At 33.5% G+C, this 18,845-nt stretch overlaps 1 protein-coding gene across 15 annotated transcripts in view; it reads left to right on the forward strand.

Annotated features, from left to right (window-relative positions):
* Glut4EF (Glucose transporter 4 enhancer factor) overlaps positions 1 to 18,845 on the forward strand; it is a 744,045-nt gene that overhangs the window by 437,852 nt on the left and 287,348 nt on the right. The window lies entirely within an intron of this gene.

Consider the following 18,845-nt stretch of genomic DNA (forward strand, 5'->3'; position numbering starts at 1 on the left):
TTGCAACGTATCAATAAAAGCTGTGTTCGCTGAAAGCATCTATTTTTCTCACTATGTACCTTATAAATTAAATAGATTAATGCTAGTGCAGACTACTCAAAACTAAGGCTGTTGTTGCTTATGATTTGAAGCTAATTTTGTATTAGCTGTCAGCGACATGACAAGAACCATACATTTAACAAAAAACGCACATTTGTATATACAAGTACAGCCTTACCTTGACAGATCGGACGCTCTGGATTCCGACATTGATTTTAACATTTTTCATCCTGAATTTCGTTAAAACTTTACTAAGCAACATCCTGGTTACAACTTAGAGCAAGTTAACGTAGTCGATTCGATATTCTCCTCATTTCCAATGCAATTATGACAAAACAAAATAGTGAAATTGAAAAATTTGTGCATTACACTCCTTTATATTATATGCTAAACTATAGAAAACCAGTGAGTTGTGTAGAGTGTCCCCTTTATAGACGCAGCTTTGAACGTGAATGAAATATCGCGCGCATACTTTATCTTTATGTAGTATCTTAGTATGTGTAAATAGACTTGATAAACATATTATTGTTTTGCTGACACACGTGAAAAGATACTGATGCCAGTTCAAAATATTTTTAAAATTTTATTTTGCAAATATTTCTTATACATCAAATATTTAATTTGGTTAAAGTCTAAAACAGGGGTCGACTGCTAATACGCCTCCAACAATATCGAGAGAGGCATCAAAAGATGCGTATTAATCTCGACAACAATAATCCGAAGGCGGAAAAGAAAAATTTCGTCTCTGTCCGAAGCTATTTGCAGTTGAAGTTGGCAATTTTCATGTGGTTGTTGTAATGTTGTTGTGCACTGAAACAAATTTTGTGTACAAGAGGATTTTGCACGCATTTAATTTTCATCCCACCCCATTGGTGGACCGGCCAGGGTAATTTTTTATAAGCGCGGCCGAAGGCTGCTAACGCAGAAAAGTGTTCTGTGCAAAAATACTATGGATCCGACCCGCGGTTTCGGAGGGACCCGAAGTCATTTCGTTAATACCTTTTGAAGGAATTAAAATTTTTATTTTCCGCCTAGGAATTATTGTTTTCGAGGTCAATACGCGTCTTTTGACACCTCTTTCGAAATTTTTGGACGCGTATAAGCATTCGGCCCCTGTTCTAGACTATTACCTTTAATTTAATTATTAAGGTTTAAAATGTTTCTACATAGGTATAAAATTTATAGAGAGCCGTTTTTTAAGTCAATTTTAAGGTTAATCTGTCCGATAAAATTTTTTTTTTTTCAACAAAATGTATGTTTATAGGGCAGAAAAATTTTAATTGTTTTTACTTTTTAAATATATTTTAGAAAGTTTTTATTTAAGAAAATGTAATACTTTTAAATACTGTCGGGTCAAATTTGATCCATCTTACAAAGAACATATTTTTTCTCGGAAAATTTTGCAAATGATGTTTTTATTAGTTCATATATATATTTTATTAAAAAAACCAGGAAGAGTAGTTTTGATTTTTCATTCATTTATAACTTTTAAAACTATAGGCTTGTTTTTAAAAATGTGATCTTCGGGTCCTATTTGATCCATTCCAAAAAATTATTATTTCTTGGTAGAATTTCTTGGCCAACCATCTCTTTGAAGAATTTTAACTTTCATTAATTGCTATAAATTTAATATTCTAACATGTTAAATTAATTTAAAGAACCTCATGAAGGTTAATGAATTCAATTCTGCAACTATTTTATGAATGCAAATTCATAATTTAAAGTCTGCTGTCTGCTTCACAATTAAGACATAAAATGTAGGGCCTTAACTAATTTTATTGTTTTTAAAATACATACATAGTATGTACATACAAACATATACACATGTCATATCTTAAGTTTCGACGCAAATATGTATGTATGTATAAAATTATTATCAAAACAGCAAAACAATTAATAATTAAAGCACGTCCACTTAAGTAGCTCAACGCAAGCCATTTAGAATTGTTTCATAAGTGCAATGTATTGTTTGTTTAAATATGTATGTATGTATGTACATATGAATATTATTTATTTATGTACATACAAATTCTCCTAGTTACAACAAATACTATGTAATAGTAAGTAAATTTTTATTACGCCGCGATTTCTTATCTAATCTCATGCAGACACCGGTATACATACATACATACATACATACATACATATACATAAATCATTTAATGTGCGAATAGACATAGCAGGAATTTTTTCACTAATAAAATTTAATTGAAAATAGACAAACATATGTACACATGTATGTATGTAAATAATTGTCAACAAATAATTATTTAATTAATGCGTTTATGCATAACCTTAATTTGATAGAAATATTAGTTCTGAATACATGGGTATATATGTATGTATGTATATCAAGTAAGGAAGGCCAAGTTCGGGTGTAAACGAACATTACATACTCAGCTGAGAGCTTTGGAGACAAAATAAGGGAAAATCACCATTTTACAAAATGAACCTAGGGTAACCCTGGAATGTGTTTGTATGACATGGATTTCAAATGGAAGGTATTAAAGAGTATTTTAAAAGGGAGTGGGCCATAGTTCTATAGGTGGACGCCTTTTCGAGATATCGCCATAAAGGTGGACCAGGGGTGACTCTAGAATGTGTGTTATACGATATGGGTATCAAATTACAGGTATTAATGAGGGTTTTAAAAGAGAGTGGTGGTAGTTGTTTATGTGAAGGCGTTTTCGAGATATCGACCAAAATGTGGACCAGGGTGACCCCGAACATCATCTGTCGGGTACCGCTAATTTATTTATATATGTCATACCACGAAAATTATTCCCGCCAAGATTCCAAGTACTTTTGATTTAGCCCTGCAGAACTTTTTCATTTTCTTCTACTTAATATGGTAGGTGTCACACCCATTTTCCAATGTTTTTCCTAAAGTTATATTTTGCGTCAATAAACCAATCCAATTACCATGTTTCATCTCTTTTTTTCATATTTGGTACAGAATTATGACATTTTTTTCATTTTTCGTGATTTTCGATATCGGAAAAGTGGGCGTGGTCATAGTCGGATTTAGGCCATATTTTATACCAAGATAAAGTTACTTCAGATAAGTACGTGAACTAAGTTTAGTTAAGATATATCGTTTTTTGCTCAAGTTATCGTGTTAACGGCCGAGCGGAAGGACAGACGGACGACTGTGTATAACAACTGGGCGTGGCTTCAACCAGTTTCACCCGTTTTCACAGAAAACAGTTATCGTCATAGAATCTATGCACCCACCAAAAATCACAAGGATTGGTAAATTTTTTTTCGACTTATGGCCTCAAAAGTATTCTAGACGAATTAAATGAAAAAGGGCGGAGACACGCCCATTTTGAAATTGTCTATTGTATTTGTATTTTGTTGCACCATATCATTACTGGAGTTGAATGTTGACATAATTTACATATATGTTGTAAAAATATTAAATATTTTATTAAAATTTGACTTTGAAAAAAAATTTTTTTTAAAGTGGGCGTGTTCGTCATCCGAGTTTGCTAATTTTTATTTGGCACACATATAGTAATAGGAATAACGAGCCTGCCACATTTCATCATTATATATTCAACGACTCCCAAATTACAGCATGCAAAACTTTTAAATTTCCTTCTTTTAAAAGTGGGCGGTGCCACCCCCATTATCCAAAATTTTACTAATTTTCTATTTTGCGTCATAAGGTCAACGCACCTACCAAGCTTCATCGCTTTATCCGTCTTTGGCAATGAATTATCGCACTTTTTCGGGTTTTCGAAATTTTCGATATCGGAAAAGTGGGCGTGGTTGTAGACCGATTTCGTTCATTTTAAATAGAGATCTGATATGAGCGCCCAGGAACATACCAAATTTCATCAATATACCTCAAAATTTACTCAAGTTACCGTGTTTACGGACGGACGGACGGACATGGCTAAATGAATTTCTTTTTTCGTCCAGATCATTTTGATATATAGAAGTCTATATCTATCTCGATTAGTTTATGCTGTTAGCGATTACTGTTATGCGAACAAAGTTAATATACTCTGTGAGCTCTGCTCAGCTGAGTATAAAAATCGCTTAGGCCCGATTTCAGCTGATATATTTAAGTATAGATTAGCAATTATCTGAACCCCAAACACAAACTCTTCTTCGATTTCTCCTTGTAGCGATAACGAGACTCCTCGAAGGTCTTGGAGAGTTTTATCGATGTTAATGGTTCTTTGTCGCATATTGGTCCGTTACGTCGGGAAAAGCACCATTAAGATATAAGACAGACCATCGCGGGAACGATTTTATATGCTCATGTTCTAGGCATCCAGCCCCTCCCTTCCGTGAGGAACAAAGCCTCGGCTTTTTGCTTAGACAAGCAACAAAATGCGCTGGCAGCTCTTGAAGAGTTGCACTATGCAGCCTTTTGACATTCTTGCGTTTATTGCTTCCTTAATTTAGCGCCATCCACAAGGCTGAAGCATATCATTTAGTATCGGTCAAATGACTGGGTTGTGCAATATGCATACCATGAGGAATATACAACGACAGTCCCAAGATCCTACCGTAGGCCCTTTTGCAAGTATAATGCACGGCTGAAGCTTTCTTTGTTCTCTCCTCCACACGTTTAAGATGTTGCCAGTCTTTCCCAAACGCCTGTTAAAATAAAATCCTCTTTAGGAAATCAGCCCAACTACTGTAGAACTCAGCAATTTTTTCCCCATTTTTTATATTCAAAGCATTGACAACTGGCAATTCGTAGGTATGTACTACATGTTGTATATAGATCACTATCAGATGATAGTAGCAATGAACAAAAACAGTTTTCGTAAGCTTAAGCGAAATTCAAGATATGTATGTATTTGGGATGGTCGCCTACAACACTGTCAGTTAACAATGAGTTTTATCAGTGAAACTAAATATACACCTTTTGAAGGCAATTTGATAATTTTACGCCTAGTATGATTTATTTTTTCTTCTTAATTCATTTTTATTCACCTTAGCATTATTTTGGAGGCAAGCTTGATCAGATTTATTTATTTAGCTTACCTTTTGGTGCGTATTGCGTTTTAAGTAGACATTTCGCCGCTACTAACATATTTATTATTTCTATGGAAATGAAAAAAAAGTAATTAAAACATTTTCGTATTAACGCAAGCGATTGCGATTAGGCGGCGGCACATTCAATCAGTCAGTCAATATGTACTTCGACAAGCAGGGCAGCCTCGTCGGTGCGTGATAAATAAATTGTTTGGGCCTGTGTTAGTGGACCTACTTTAGAAACTTGAAAGCAATAGCGCATATCTGTATGCACATGCGTTCATTGTAACCAGCAACAATCTTCTGTAAGCCAGCTTAAAAAAATGCTTTTTATAATTGATGTGGATGCCATCTTCGGTGTTGTGCCATCTTCAATGTCATTTTCCTTTAAGTCCTTTTTTGGTATTTCGCGCACTTAAGCTAAGCAACCTCATAAAAACTTCTTTTCGCATTTAAAAAGCGTCTATTATACCACAAAATACCAGCTAACTTGCGTATGGATCAGTGTGATATGTGCCAGTTTTTACGAGGATGCTTTGCTAACATATCGAATCACTCCAAAAAGGCATTTAGAAAAGCGCGGCAAATTGTTTCTCTTTGCAACTTATTAGCGTAAAATTTGCGACAAAATACCGAGGTATGAATTTTTGAATCCGCCGCAGGTGCTTCGCTTACTTCACATTCATTAAAGTATAGGTACGTTCTATAGCAAAGACTATTTTACAGCGTAATTTTGTTAGTATATTAACGGTTGGCTTTTGCTCTTTAAAAATATAAATATTATGAGAAAATTGTTAAACACAGGGTCATTCTTTTGCAACTGGGCAATAAAAGAATGCAACTAATATATGCGTAGTTGTATACGTCTTGCAATCAACTGATTAAGCGTGCAGCTACAACAAAAAATTGTGAAAAAATTGCAAAGTTATATGGTGATTTAAATACGAACTTGTACATTTTTTATGTGCATACATACATATGTGAGGTTATACGTATGTATGTATGTATGTACTTACGATTAAGTGGAGAGCAGCGCATGATAATAGATCTAATGCTTATGAATGCACCGCATATGTATATATATATATTCATATACGTTTCATATACAGCGCTAAAAGAGCAGGGGTGGCTAAATTTATTGAATGCCGACCACGTTCTAAATTGATAATTCGCAGCCGTGGCGCATAAATAAATAAACAATTAGAGCAGAAATGGCGTATGACTTATGAAATATACTTATTACATGCTTCATACATATGTACATATGTATGTATATACAACCAACAAGAAGAATGCAATTTGCACTTATAAACTAAGCTCATTGATTGATTTTTAAAGCCAGTCTTGAAGTATGCGCCTCAAGCTTAGATTGTGTGGAATATTAGGCCTCTACGGCAATCGAAATGGTATAAGGAATACATACTATATACATATAAGTAAATAGATATATACAAAAGTATGTTTTCCAAAATTGAAAGAAATTTACAATTGTTCTCGGTAATAAAACCAAATGAAATTTATTAAACCATTCTCTCCCTTTTGCTAACTACAAAAATTTTTTTACCTTTTATGATAAAATTTGTGTGTACATAGATAGGAATGTATTTAAGTAAGCATAAGAGGCAATTTGAGGGAGCGAAAATTAATTTCAGCACACAAGTTGTGAAAACAGCAGTGGCAATTTTTACGAAATTTCGTCAATTAAGTTCCCTTTTTTGTTTTCGAAAATTTAGAGAAAAGACTGCAATGAATTTTCTTGGTGAAACTATGCAAACCAATCTCTAAAACAAGTTTGGAAAAAATCGAAAAGTTAGGATAATTTTATAAAAAACATCGCACTTTTTATTGTGAATTTTTAAAAATTTTTTGAGTATATAGTTTTTTGTCCAATAAATTACAATTTAAAAAAATAAAAAAATATAAGTCTCTTTTTTGACTATTTTTTTAACTAAAACATCTATCGAAGAAAAAAATTTAAAAATTGAGTGCTAACTTTGAGAGACCATAGCCTTGCAGTTTGTTTGAAAAAAATTGCTTTAACATGCAGCCCATGTAAAAAAGATCCTGAAAATTATATAAAAAATTCGTTAAATTTTCTAGAACTTTCGAATTTTTTCGAAAACGGTTTTAAGATTAGTTTGCATAGTTTCAATTACAAAGTTCATGTAAAATTTTGATTAAATAACCTTAAATAAAAAATAAGTTAGAATTTAAGCGAGGGGCGACTCCGCTTAGCAAAACTTTTGTTTAATATTCATTGTCAATGCCATTTTCGTGCTCTCAGCTCCAGTTATGCATCTACTGAAATATAAATAAATAAATGTGCATAGGCTTTGCTTAAAAATTTTCAAATTTAGGCGATAGGTATATTAGACATATTTTTTATAGGAATTATGCACAACTTCTTTCAATTCTTCTAAGTTTTCTTATTTTAATATTTAAAAACCTTTTTTTTTTGATCCAGCCTAATGTACATACATAGTCACCTACATGTACGTTAGGGCGGGCAAAAACAAAAAATGTTGTACTTACCCTTTGGCATAGTGGTGTGATGCTAGCGAGTTCCGCCTATCACACCGAAGGCCCTTGATTCATGTCCCGGGAAAAAACCCAAAAAAAAAATTTTAAAAATGTTTTATTTTGTTTAATTAGAAAACAGTTTATCTCATCGGCGCCGCTTCTTAGCAGTGGTTTGGCAAACCCTTCGTGTGGAGCTATGGTTAGCAATACATAGTACGAGCCGTACCCGTGCGCATCTTGCGCAACCAATCTAAAAATCTCTTATCAAATATCAACAGAAAACAGCTGTTCTATCAATCAATCAAAACTTACATCTTACGCTGCCATCTGGCGTCTGAGAGCAACTGCCGGTAATGCAGTGCAAATATTCACAATAGGGCCATAGTACAAATAGATTTCTTTGTGTGCTCACAATCGTTTATTTTTAACAAATTATAAAATATAGCTAAATAAAATCACTACGACCAAAATTGCCCAAAGCTCGCTAATAGCCCTAATCTCCATCTTTAAAACCAAAATTTTATTTATTGATTTGAATTCCAAATAAGAGCGAAAAAGGCACCCGTACATAAAAACAGCAATTAGAAATAATACATGTGATTATAGAAAATGGAAAGATCTACAAAAGAGTTATTCGCGAATAAATTTTAACCCCAAATATTACAAGAGAGCTCTCGCAAAAAACGTTGTTAGCACCAACCATAACTTTTTAAGAATGTAAAGAAGAAACTTCTGCTATGGATTTGCTCACATTTTTTTGTTGTAGGATGTTGGAGGATAAATTTTCTTCTAATTGATAAAACTTGTTTCTAAAAGCAACATCAAAATGCTGAATCCATGATCTTCGGTGCGGTAGGCGGAGCACGCCACCATTATACCACGGCGGTCTGCATACACACTATACAAAAAAGAGAAAGACAATGTTTGGGTCGACCCTAACTTAAATACATTTATTTTACTTTCTGCCCTAACGGACCTTGAGAGCTTTGATTATGTTTATTATTTGAATTCGGCTGCTTATTTATGCTCGCTTTGTAAATATGTGTAAATTTTTAGTGTAATTTAGTGTGTAGTTTGCCTTGAAAGTGTTTTCGACCTTTATTTATTCTATAAATTATTTGATTTTACCCTTTTTTCGGCTTTTAAGTGGTAATGTTTTTTTTAATTTTCTATTGGTGTATATGTTTGTTAAAAGGTAGCATTATGCTTAGGCCTGCTAGTAAATATAACTTGCGAGTAAAATTATACTATTTGTGAGAAAAAAATTCAGTAAAAAATTAATTTGGAAGCATTAATCTTATTATGAGTAGAGCTAACGACTTCCTCTAGAAAACAAGCGAGATTTCCAAGCTCGAGAAATCAAGGACTCGGCGTCTCTCTAGATTCTCTTTTCTCGGAATTCTCGTAAATCGCTCGAGCTTCTTGACATCCAGTTTAATCGCTGTATTAGTTGAATGTTGAAGAAGCTCGTTAGAAGCCGAGACTCGTAATTTATACTCGAACAAACTCGAGAATACACAAGCTCTCATTATGAGTAAACATATTTTAGGACCTGCACAAAATTGAATACCAAAGTACTTACCTTGAGTATCCATGGTGCAGGTATCTGGTTATTCCCAGTTTGACTGATAATACTAGATCGTTTCGGTGTACAGTGTTCAGTGTGAGCTTCAATTGTACATTTCATTTCAGATAAATTACTTTTCTACATAACACGTGGCACCGTCCGTTTAAAAGAAAAATGTCTCCACATTTCCTCTTACGATAAAACTTGATAAATGAAATATCATTGCTTCAAAACTATTTTTTGCTAAATTATGGCTTATTATTCTAGTCTACGACCCTTTTAAATTTGTTTTCTATCTAAGTTGCCTTGGTCTTTTATTGATCCCGTCCATTTTTACTAAAAATATTTTCTGCTATAAGGAAAATAAATGTACACAAATTCATTACGATATGTTAATTTTTCTTCGAGTTATGGCTCCCGAAACATAGAAAATAGCTTAGTCATAAAAGGGGCGGTGCCACACCCATTTTCAAAAATTTTAGTGTTTTCCAATTTAATGTTATAATTAAATTTACAAAGTAGCATTCTATTGATACAACGCTCTTTTTGGCTAAGATATAGCTTATTATTTTTGTCTACGGCCCTTTTAAAAATCTTTTATATAAAAGTGGGCGCGGTCCTTAACCGATTTCGTTAATTTTTCTTCAAAGCATTCCTTATAGTAAAAGAAACCTCTCTGACGATAGGTTCAACCATTTTTGATTTATGATTAATAATATTTGTAAAATTGATTTTGTCACAAGTGAGCGGTGCCACGCCCATTTTAAACAATTTTTTTAAATTTTTATCAAGAATCTCAATATCAGTCCACGTGTCAAATTTCAACATTCTAGGTGTATTATTTACTAAATAATCAGGTTTTTTGTGTTTTCCAAAATTTTATATAAATAAAAAGTGGGCGTGGTTATCATCCGATTTCGCTCATTTTGAATACCAATCTATTCTGGGTCCAGATAAGCTCGTGTACCAAATTTGGTAAAGATATCTCAATATTTACTCAAATTATCGTGTTAACGGACAGACGGACGGACGGACTGACGGACATGGCTCAATCAATTTTTTTTTCGATGCCGATTATTTTTATATATGGAAGTATATATCTATTTCGATTCCTTTATAACTGTACAACCAACCGTTATCCAATCAAAGTTAATATACTCTGTGTGCAAAGCACGCTGAGTATAAAAAATGTAGTACTACATACAAATATCCCACTTCTTCAATATTAAGCCACATAGTGCATACCAGAAATAATAATATACAAACTTTGATTAAAAAACAAATATTTTTGTATTTTACATGAAGGTGAGCGAAAACTATTAAGTTTGGATTTGGAATCAAGATAAATTTCCAATTGAAAAAAATTGCATAAACTAACTGAATCGGATAAGCAGATTTATTCATATGATTATGAAATCATAAAATCATAATAAACAAATCTGTAAAATAAATACATAGATAATGTTTCACATAATTATTGTTGCTATGAAAGAAGCAAAAGTCACAAAAAAAGCTAACAATTCAAAGTTCGCTAAAAGCGGCTTATGCTCTAATCAAAAACATGAATTTTTACATATGTACATATATACATAAATACAAATAAATGTACATACATGCATACATCTGCTAGCCACACTGAAAGCATAACATTGTGATTGGTATCTTATTTTATCATATTATTATTACGAGTTCTTGTTGTTATTGTTACTGCTCTATTATTTCTGACGTTTTACTGATGAATGCGGAAATAGTAAATTAATTTAAATGTGTAGGTATACGTCTATACATAAGTATTATCTCATTTAAGAGTATGAGTGTATGTATTAGGGCGCGCCATTCTTTAAACTTTTCTTAAGAAACAACTTTCCGATTACATATTTGAAAAATTTCAATCCCACAAGTTTCGAAGTTTCTGTAAAACAATGCTTACCAATCAACAAAAATCTTTATGCATGAAATTTAGTCCATATCTGCGTACAAACAAAAAAATCGAAAAATAACTACAATTTTGCAAATGAAATAAAGAATTCAAATAATAGTGTTTATTTTCTCTAAGAAAATAAAAAAATTCAATATAATTTTTATGTGCTGAGCGATATAAAAAACAAACAAAAATTTTTTTCTAACGAAAAAAAGCTCTAAAAATAATTGTTATTTTCTGAGCAAAATAAAAACCAAAAAAAAATTTCGAAAAATACGTGTTATTATGAGAGCGAAATAAAATAACTCAACTGTCTCCCGACTGACAAATTTTAGTATCTCCGTAAAAGAAACAAATTTAAAAATAACTGTCCCTTTTGAGCGAAATCAAAAACTCAAATGATAACTATTTTCTCAACGACCCGTTGAAACCAAGCTCATCCTGTTAATTATTTTTTTTTTTATTTATAAATTTTTATTTTAATTATTAATTCTTGTTAGTAATTTATAATTTTTATATTTTTATTTTTGCCCAGCCTTTGGAAGGCAGCTGCTTCTTAAGAGTCGAGATCTAAAACTGCTCAACTACAGAGAAACTCACCAGCTGAGAAACATAGACACACAAATAGGAAAGATCCAATGTATACATATGATTTAGTAATTATTAAAAGAAGATAGAACACTTTTTTATGGCAACGAGCGAGTCCGAAACATCAATTAATATCAAGTGAGGGTTAAAATCTTCATACAAACACAGGAAATGTTCGTTTAGTTGGAAATTGGTTCTACATGGTTTAAGAATTATAGGTTTATAATGCTTAGAAACTCGGCGGAACATTTAAGTTAATTTCGAAAATGGGCTTGAAATCGACCCATTTAATAGTATATCCATAAATATTACTCATAGCAATTCTCTACAACTTGCAAGGGTATGAAGATTTATAAGTCTTAACCAATTAGTGTAAGAAGGAAGACTATACGAAGAGTCCATTGAAGATTTCTTAATGCGAAAAGTAAAAACTGTTTTTGAATTGATTCCAGCCTATCTACATGAACTTCATAATGCGGATTCCAAATTATGGAACCATACTCTAATATCGGCCTCACCAATGTTGTAAAAACGGGTTTCGTAACGTAAGGAGAGCTAAATTCTTTTGACCATCTTTTCACAAATGCTAAAACTGTGGTATTAATATGAGGGTTGAAACTAAGCTTGCAATTCATTGTAACGCCCAAGTCGACAAAAATATCAACGGTCTCCAGAGTTTGGCTATTAATTGTGTAAGAAGCTGGCTGTACGTTCCCACGTGAAAACACATGCATTTACATTTTTCTATGTTGAGCGGCATATAGGAGGAGATCCAGCGAGTAAAACCAGGCTGAAAACCAAGCAATTCGAATTTATAGACAAGTAATGAGTGCCATACATTATCGAATGCTTTGCTGAAATCAGTGTATATAACCGCGGTGTGATGATTGTTTCACAAACCATTCGAGATGTGAGTTGTAAATTCAACAAATTGGTTGTGGTTAATTTCCCCTACAAAAGCCGTGCTGAGAATTATCGATCAATGTAGAAATCGAGAATGTAAATTGATTAGTAACGATTGCTTGGAATAGGTTAGGGATAGCGGAGAGTTTTGCTATACCACGATAGTTTTCAAAAGACGACTTGCTACCTTTTTTATGGAGTGGGATTAGAAAAGACTCCTTCCCAGCCGTCGGGAAAATGCCATTCTTTAAAGAGAGGTTTAACAGATCAGACAAGTCCCTTGTAAATGTATTCTGCACATTTTTTAAGAAAACATGATGAAATTAAATCAGGACCATATTTGAAGGGTTCTTTTAGTGTCTTAAGATGTAATAAAACATCTTCTGAAAATAAATGTGGAGCATAGATTGAGTTACTGAAGTGGAGTTCATATGGATAATTTGCAGGTGAAGAATCGGCCACAGCGTAGTAATTCGAATAAAAGAACTGAGCGAAGAAGTTTGCAATCTGTTGTTGTTGTTGTAGCAGTGCTTCGCCCCATCCAATAGGTGCTACCAATCACATATTGTCATCAATATCATCTAACGGGAGTCCAAGGAAACTTGCTGTTTCAACAGGGGTGGACCATAATGGGAGGGGTTTTAGAGTCGTTGGTTCCACATTACAATTAAAGAGATGGTTGGTGTCATGTGGGGACACATTGCAAGCGGGGCATATATTTTGTATATCGGGGTTGATTCTGGATAGGTAAGAGTTTAACCTGTTACATTATCCAGATCGAAGTTGAGCTAGAGTGACTCGTGTTTCCCTGGGGAGCATGCGCTCCTCTTCTGCAAGTTTTGGGTACTGTTCTTTGAGTATTGGATTCACCGGGCAATTCCCGGCATAAAGGTCCGACGCCTGTTTGTGGAGTTCACTGAGGACCTGCTTGTGTTTTTTGGCTTCATAGGGCTGAGTTCTCAGGTGCCGTATTTCCTCATAATTTTTACGTAATTGAAGATTTTATTACGGATCTGGATTTTCGGTACAATTGCGGCTGCATGCTCACCAAAATGTAGATCTTGATCAAATATCACACCCAAGATTTCGGGGCGCAGGACAGTCGGTAGCGTGGATGTCCAAATGGTCGACATTTGGAACGTCCATGTTATAAATAAAGTCGCGGAGGATTTAGTCGGTGATAATTCCATGTTTCGCGAGGCAAAAAAACTGGAGAGATCAGGGAGGTAGCCGTTTATTCTGTTGCAAAGCTCATCGATCTGTTTGCAATCTCTTGATTGTCGCTGGGAATAATTTTTCTAAACTTCATGGTAGAAGGGAATCCGTTAATTCTGCGCTAATTCGGGTTCCAAAAAAGGTTTCCTTTGATTTTACATGTAAATTTTATAACACTTTTTATTAAGTTCAAAATACTTATGACGGAAAATAGCGTACTGTGCATAATCGGAGTGTAAATCAGTTTTCTTATGTAGTTTGGATAAACGTGATACTTTTATGTTTTAAGGCTTTTAGCTCTTTAGTAAAACAGGCTTGCACTGGTTCATTATATGAGCAAGTGCGTTTGGGCACATATTTTTCAAATTAAGTATAAATGGCCTTATTAAAATGTAAAACGTTTTGCTCTATATCATCTTTATATTGAGGCAACTCTATTTTAGAAATTTATTTATTTAATTTGTTAAAGTAAGTTTTGGAAAAATCAAAACAACTGGTTGAAACAAAAGTTTTATTAGCGTAGCCGAGTTCGTTGGTTATGATTTCGTTAGTTCAGATGGAATTTATTATTAATTATTTAAAACTTAAAAATTCACAAAAATTTCAACTTTTCAAACAAATTAACTCACGTTTTCGCACTTAATTTTATCACTAAATATTTTATACAATTTTAGCCAAATAAGCACAGCAAAAATAACAAATAAGGAAGGCTAAGTTCGGGTGTAACCGAACATTACATACTCAGCTGAGAGCTATGGAGACAAAATAGGGGAAAATCACCATGTAGGAAAATGAACCTAGGGTAACCCTGGAATATGCTTGTATAATATGTATATCAAATGGAAGGTATTAAAGAGCATTTTAAGAGGGAGTGGGCCATAGTTTTATATGTGGACGGCATTTAGGGATATTGCCATAAAGGTGGACCAGGATTGACTCTAAAATTTGTTTGTATGATATGGGTATCAAATTAAAGGTATTGTATCGAATTTACTTGCAAATCCTTTTATTTGCCCTTTTTGCTAAGTTCGTATCACTATACTGTTGAATAAATAACTGCAATATTGAATAATGGAAAAATGGCCTTTATTAAAGTACTTCACAATAACACTTATACTTTGCAACTAGCTGGCTTAATAACCAAACTGATAGCTTAAATGAACTGACTTTCAAAATAATACTGCTATGGCTCGCTAGATAGCGTCTTAATCAAAACTGCTGAATAGCTCTAATCAAACTGAATTCCAGCGCCTCTACATTTGCTGCCTTTTATACTCTCTGATTTCAACGTTCGCATCTTCTAGGCGCTTCCAGAATCTACTAGTTGCCATCGGCTCTCAAACTTCTCAGCTGTAACTACAATTGCACGATTTTATAGCTTCTCTCATTGCATACTTTCAGGAGCATCTCAGATATATGCATGTGTTTGTGCATTGATTCTCCGCTGCTCGTATACGTACATGGTACATATGTGTAGACGCAATTATTGTTTCGTTTATGTAGATACTTAATGACTGATCTATGGATGTGCATAATATCACTGTTTAGCATCAGCTTAGAGATAGCAGCACCCCTTAGTTTTGCTAATATTCGTAACAGTATTAATGAGAGTTTTAAAAGGCAATGGTGGTAGTTGTATATGTGAAGGCGTTTACGAGATATCGACCAAAATGTGGGACGGGGTTACCCAGAACATCATCTGTCGTGTACCGCTAATTTATTTATATAGTTATGCAATACCACGAACAGTATTCCTGCCAAGATTTCAAGGGCTTTTGATTTCGCCCTGCAGAACTTTTTCATTTCCTTCTACTTAATATGGTAGGGGTCACACCCATTTTACAAAGGTTTTTTCTAAAGTTATATTTTGCGTCAATAAACCAATCCAATTACCATGCTTCATCCCTTTTTTCGTATTTGGTATAGAATTATGGCATTTTTTTTTCATTTTTCGTAATTTTCGGTATTGAAAAGTCGGCGTGGTCATATTCGGATTTCGGCCATTTTTTTACCAATAAAAAGTGAGTTCAGATAAATGCGTGAAATGAGTTTAGTAAAGACATATCGCTTTATGCTCAAATTATCGTGTTAACGGCCGAGCGGAAGGACAGATGGGCCACTGTGTATAAAAACTGGGCGTGGCTTCAACCGATTTCGCCCTTTTCACAGAAAAAAGTTATCGTCCTAGAATCTAAGCCCCTACGAAATTTCACAAGGATTGGTAAATTTTTATTCGACTTATGGCATTAAAAGTATTCTAGACGAATTAAATGAAAAAGGGCGAAGCCACGCCCGTTTTGAAAGTTTCCTTTATTTTCGTATTTTGTTGCACCATATCATTACTATAGTTGAATGTTGACATAATTTACTTATATACTGTAAAGATATTAAATTTTTTGTTAAAATTTTACTTTAAAAATTTTTTTTTTTAAAGCGGGCGTGGTCGTTCTCCGATTTTGCTAATTTTTATTAAGTATACAAAGTTTTACTAATTTTCTATTCTACGTCATAAGTTCAACTCGTCTACCAAGTTTCATCGCTTTATCCGTCTTTGGTAATGAATTATCGCACTTTTTCGATTTTTCGAAATTTTCGATATCGAAAAAGTGGGCGTGGTTATAGTCCGATATCGTTCATTTTAAATAGCGATCTGAGATGAGTGCCCAGGAACCTACGTACCAAATTTCATCAAGATACCTCAAAATTTACTCAATTTATCGTGTTAACGGACGGACGGACGGACGGATCCCGATGATTTTGATATATGGAAGTCTATATCTATCTCGATTCTCAACTGAGTATAAAAATGCAACTTCACAGCTATAATGACGTTTGCGGGTAAATCTCCCTAGCACACATATAACTTTTCATTCAATCGCTTCACGCTTATGATAAAATGTGCCTCTCTCTCTCGACAGCAGAACAAAGTACACGGGGCGACAAAATACCAGTGATTACAAAAATCATTTGGCAATTGACTTTGAGTTGATATCGTTTGAACGCACTTACAGAACTATTTTTATTGAGCCATAACAAGGTTCAATTACGTACATATGTATGTGTGTATGCATATTAGTTAAGTTATAATAACGCTAAACACATACAGACCCATTCAGCGAGGCGTCATAACAAAAGTGACAGACAAATGATAAGACAAGTTAAGTTTACTAATTTTTTGAAAGGCAAACACGCACACCACTACCAATACATTTTACTACCATGGCGTATACGTAATCGAAAAAAAACTTATAAAAACATTAGGGCAGTTCACGACCACAATTTCAAACAGCTGCTATTCCCTGCAAGAACACCTTCGGTTAGATTACAAATGGTTTCAGTAGAAGTTTTTACTAGTTTTTAGAAGGAAATTGATAAATGTTTGCGAGTGTGGGTATATGCGTAAGATCTTTTACAATTTCCTAACATTCTGCGCAAATTTGTTTCAATTAAATATAGAATCACGTGTTGTTTTTAACTTATGTGATCTTTATTAAAGTCATGACTTGTATGGTTCTTTTCGTTTGATGGTTGCTGTGGTAATTGCTATGGTGATTTACTATCTGGTGCATTTTCATGCAAATGCATACTTTTGTCCGCTCCTATGCAATTAATCGTAAATTCCCCCAATAAGTAGTATTTCTTCAACTTGATATGGAGTGTGCGCGCGTATTTTTCGAACAGATTTTAATTCAAGTTTAATGGGGGGTTTACATAGCTGCTGATAGTAAAGTATATGAACTTACATATGTAGTTGTGCACATATGAGTGTATGTATGTGTGTTTATTATTATCATCTATCAAATGCGGCACGTCACTTGATTCCTAGAAATTTACGCAGCCACTATCATGCTATAACAGCCGGCCGCTTACCGCTCAACGGCACCAGCCTTCGCAAAATTAGTATATACATACAGACACATATTTTGAATTTCTCCCAATAGGCATCGTGCAGCTTGTTTATTATTATTGTTATTAGTAAATACGTGCTTGTTGTTTTTTAGAGCTTTTTTGTGTGTTTTTATTTTGTTTTGCTTTAGCTCGGGACGTTTTTGCGTCTATATTTTTGTTTTGATACTAAAAACTATCCAAGAAAAATCAGTGAGATATTTTACTTTTTTTCTAAAATTTATTTTACATGCTATCATTTACCAACATTGAAGTTTTATGTTACGTTTATTTTATTTTATTAAATTTATTATTTTTATTTCACTTCCAAAGCATCAACGGCAAAGCAAATTCAGATACATAAAAGCTATAATTATCAGTGATAACCTTCGCTTGAACACCCACCTAGAACTACTTTATTTCAATCTGCAAAATTTTATCGTGTGCTTCAAGGCCAACCACTCGCTCAGTTACGGGTATTCACACAAAGGCAAGTTTGTCATTAGTAGGAGCTTGTAGTCAGCAAAAACAAAAAAAAAACATAAAGATATAAAAAATCAATGCGCAATCTTATAAACTAATACAATTATCTACATTTATGTAAGTACTCATGCAATTAAATTAAATGCATATTGGGATTATTATTAATCGTTATTGGGTTGGACATGCCTACATATGTATATATATAGATATGAATGTATGTGCTACAAACCAGTATTAATTAGTAAGTATTTTTCAATTTTCGCTGAATAAATTGAATTCATAAATTGAAATAAGGAGGTTTACATGTAAATATGTTTACCTTACAAAGATTATCAACTGTGCGCCATAAATGTCAGCTGCAGCACTAATGAGGGAGTAAGAGCTTACTGTGATTATAAATAATAAAAAAAAAATTTAAATATTGCAAAAAATATGATAAACAATTCAGTTTTTAGAGCTACATTTTAATTAGTTAACACTTTTCGAACTTAAACAAATTGAGCAACTCAAAGTGGTTCTTCCTGAGCGCGATAAGTTGGCCGCTTTGGAGTAGTGGTTTACAATTTAGAATCATAATTTTCTGAATCAGTTTTGCGCAAATCAAAGTAAGGCCTCCTTAGTTAGCAAATATTTAATAAAATTGTATTATGTGTAATAGGGCGGGTCGATTTAAAAATCGCTCATTGCTCTGTGAAAATCGTATTCTAGGGATCAAAATAAGAAACT

Source organism: Eurosta solidaginis, chromosome 1 (assembly GCF_040869045.1).
Source record: "Eurosta solidaginis isolate ZX-2024a chromosome 1, ASM4086904v1, whole genome shotgun sequence".
Lineage (NCBI taxonomy): Eukaryota > Metazoa > Arthropoda > Insecta > Diptera > Tephritidae > Eurosta > Eurosta solidaginis.